The 3,821-nt window shown below is 34.4% G+C and overlaps 1 non-coding gene across 1 annotated transcript; it reads left to right on the top strand.

Moving 5' to 3' along the window:
* Window positions 1–271: 271 nt before the first annotated feature.
* Window positions 272–378, top strand: LOC127116122 (small nucleolar RNA R71). The gene has a single exon (XR_007801103.1). It is a non-coding gene; the product is annotated as a small nucleolar RNA R71 (small nucleolar RNA).
* The last annotated feature ends 3,443 nt before the right edge of the window (window positions 379–3,821 follow it).

Here is a 3,821-nt window from a genome sequence, read left to right as displayed (position 1 = left end):
CATATGCTCGACTTTAAGGGCTAATGCGTCCATTTTGGCTTGCATCATGTCTATAGAGCTTAGTTCATGCACTCCTCCTTGGGCTTCCTTCTTCTCAACTGTCGCTCGTTCGACTCCCCATGATTGATGGTTTTGAGCCATATCTTCGATGAGGGCACTAGCTTCAGGGTAAGGTTTGTTCATCAGAGCACTGCCTGCGGCAGCGTCGATGGTCATCTTTGTGTTATAATGAAGTCCATTAGAGAAGGTTTGAATGATTAACCAGTTTTCTAAACCATGATGTGGGCATGCTCGTAACAACTCTTTATATCTCTCCCAAGCTTCGAACAGCGATTCTCCTTGGTTTTGGGTAAATCTAGTTATATGGTTTCGAAGAACGGCGGTCTTACTCGGGGGAAAATATCTAGCAAGGAATACTCTTCTAAGGTTATCCCAAGTCATAATGGAATTGGATGGAAGGGAATCTAACCATGATAGGGCTTTATCTCTGAGGGAAAAAGGGAATAATCTTAAACGTATTGCCTCAGGAGAAGCTCCATTGGTTTTAAAAGTATCTGCTAATTGAAGAAATATTTTTAAATGTTGGTTTGGGTTCTCGGTAGCGAGACCTGCGAATTGTCTCTGTTGCACTAGTTGCAACATGGATGGTTTAAGTTCAAAATTATTAGCTGGGATGATTGGGTTTACTATACTAGAACTAGGTTATTCGTTAGATGGTTGAGCGAAGTCCTTAAGAGGTCTTTGGTTTTGATCTTCAACCATAACTCTCTTAATTCTATGAAAGAATAAATGTGCGCGAGCGTAACGTTCAGGTTTCGCCAGGGGGTATACTAAGCTTAAACTTCCGGTGCTGCGAGTTCTTCGCATTGACCGGCGGGAAATAACCTAAGTCTAAACGATATAACAACAGGAAAATGAAATTTGACGAAATTGATCCCCGGCAACGGCGCCAAAAACTTGATGCGGTGCTTTTCGCAAGTATACGAACGCGTCAGAGTAATATAAAAGATTGTCGAATCCACAGAGACCAAGTGTCAATCTATCGTTATCTGTTGTTATGGTGTTTATCAAAGGCAATCAAAATAGGTGTTTTTGTAGTGTGCAATGAAAAGTAAAGTATTGAAATAAATTTAATTAATAAAGACAGGGTCGAATGTAATTCACGTAATCAATTAATAATCCAAGTACTTGCTAATAGAACTACTTATGGGCAATGTTTCCTACTTTGAAAAGAACTAATTTAACGGGAACTGTCGCTTTCGCGTATTCAGAACCGAGTTTTACTCCCTAATCAAACCCTCTTATTGTCACTTATAAAAAGGCGCGCATTGCGTTAGAGTAGTAAACCTATTTTTAAGAAATATAGTCTCTTAACTAAGTTGAAAAGTATTGTAACCTGGATTTCTTAACCAAAAGAGGTTCTTACGAACCAGACTCTAAACTTATAAACGCGTCCGAAAATAGTTTTAAAATCTCTTTTCTTCTTATGTTAAAAACTCCTAATGAATTAAACAAAGCGCTTTCACTGTTTTTGAAATACTTAAAAACAATTAAATTTAGATAGACGTTGGACGGCTTTCGATCTTACCCAACGGAATTGAAGTGCGGGAAAACTTAAGTTGAAAGTTAAAATAGCCCTTAAGTGTTTCTACGAACAATTGTACGGATTATCGGTTCAATTACGATCCTCACATTCTAACCTTATAAATTTAGTTAGACATGGTAAAGTAAAAGTGCATTAAAGTAAATAAAAGTAGTGCGAGTGCGGAAAGTAAATAAAAGTAGTGCGAATGCGAGGAAATAAATAATTTAAAGCGAGTGCGAGGAAATAAATGAAAGTAAAGTGAGTGCGAGAAATAAATAATTTAAAGCGAGTGCGAGGAAATAAATAAAGTAAAGCGAGTGCGGGAAATAAACAAAGTAAAGCGAGTGCGAGAAATAAATAAGATAAAGACAAGTAATAAAAACCTGCTCCAATCGGAGGGTTGAATAAATTGCAATGCGGAAATGAAAATGGCGGCATGATTAACTTCCTTCCAAAGTGCTCCAAACTCGATTACAGACTCTATCACAGACTCGATTGCACAATTATGGTAACACTCCAATGTGAAGCGATTACCACTTTAAAATACTGAATATATGCCTAAGTGAAACAAAGTTGCTTATGAGTTTGCCTCTGTTCTAAGTTTGGATATTCCTCTGCTCTAAGTTTGGATATTTGTAAAAGTGAATTCGAGTTTCTATTTATAAGCAAGTAAAAAGATGGAAATGACTTGGATGCCCTTCAACTTGAAAATGGAGGGAAACTGTTTTCCTCTTGTGGCGCCCGCCACAAGGCCAAAGTGAGGAGCCTTAGTGGATGTAGTGGAGAACGTGGGAGTTGAGGGAAGTTGAGCTTGGACACGTCATGGCTTGGTCTGTGGCGCCCGCCATTGGGTAGGCCATAAGCACAAAATGCGGAATTTTAGGGTTTTTGGCTCTTTTTCACTCCTTTTCTCGATCGGGGCTCCGATTAAAGTAAAAACCTGAAAACATACCAATAACACAATAAAATGATAATAAAACGACTAGAATGCATGTGAAATCGGAGTCGAAAATACGGTAAATTTTAGTGTTATCACATGTCTAACACATCATATTAATAGATCATTATCCAACATGCTCTCCATCATAGAACATATTTACACTTGTTATCTTGTTCTTGAATTTGCTTGACATCAAACTGAACTTGTGATAACCATACATTACTTTAGTCTTCTTCATTCTTATTTACAAAAGATAGTTTTAGCAAATAAACTTAAGTTACTTTCAACTTCCTATGAGTTCGATATCCTTACTATTCTATCACTTGGTACTATAAATATAAATGTATAATTGCATGTGACATCAGACGTTTTCAAGAAACATTCTTCTTTAATAGTTCTTGTCATTAAAAGCATGTTAATATTCAATGGAACTTCTCGATAAATAACCTGCAAAAAAAAGTTCCACGGTTTTATCCTTTTAAGGGGTACTATTATATTTATTTATTATTATATTAAAAGTAGAAATTATGAAGGACTTTACAATATTATCTTTCATTAATGGTATGGAGAATATAAATTAATTTTTTTTTATAAGAAATAATAAATATTTTATGATATAATACGATAAATAATATTAATGATTCATTGGTATTGTAAAATCCATTTAATTCAGTACAAACACATGTTCATCACTTCAATGTTATAAGTGTCGGGTCATTGGGCTAGGCATTTTTCTTTGACGAAACATCCTGGGAAATATACTTATTACATAACCTCATCATTTTCATCTTCTCATATCATCATCTTTATCTTCATCTTCTCCCATATCTTCATCTTCATCTTAGCATATTCCTTTTTATTATGATTCATTTTTGACATCTCATGTGTACATTTAATTGCATAGCTTTATAGGCATAACAATTTTTTTTTATTATATAGATCTTTAGAAATGAATTTAAGATTATATTTTTACCATCGCCATCAAATGCTCAATAGTTACATTATCCGTTTTAATGTTAAGTAATTCAACTCTCTTTTCTAACTCTTTTTCATAGTTCCTTTTCTTCTCCTTTCATCTTTTAGCAGCAATAATCCTACATTAATCAATCATTAACATTGCATAATTTGGTTAATTTATTGTAAAGTTAAATCGCAATTGAAACAAAAAAGGAGAAAACAATAAAATTTCATGCAGACAAAATTACAAATTTGATCCAAAATCTTTGTAAAACATGTTATCATAAACATTTATATTACCTTCAAATTTATTTGATGATAGTTCCATTTCTGAATCTT

The sequence above is a fragment of the Lathyrus oleraceus genome, chromosome 1 (genome assembly GCF_024323335.1).
Source record: "Lathyrus oleraceus cultivar Zhongwan6 chromosome 1, CAAS_Psat_ZW6_1.0, whole genome shotgun sequence".
Classification (NCBI taxonomy): domain Eukaryota; kingdom Viridiplantae; phylum Streptophyta; class Magnoliopsida; order Fabales; family Fabaceae; genus Lathyrus; species Lathyrus oleraceus.
Note: the sequence above shows the minus strand (reverse complement) of the source record. Positions and strands in the feature narration are given on the sequence as shown.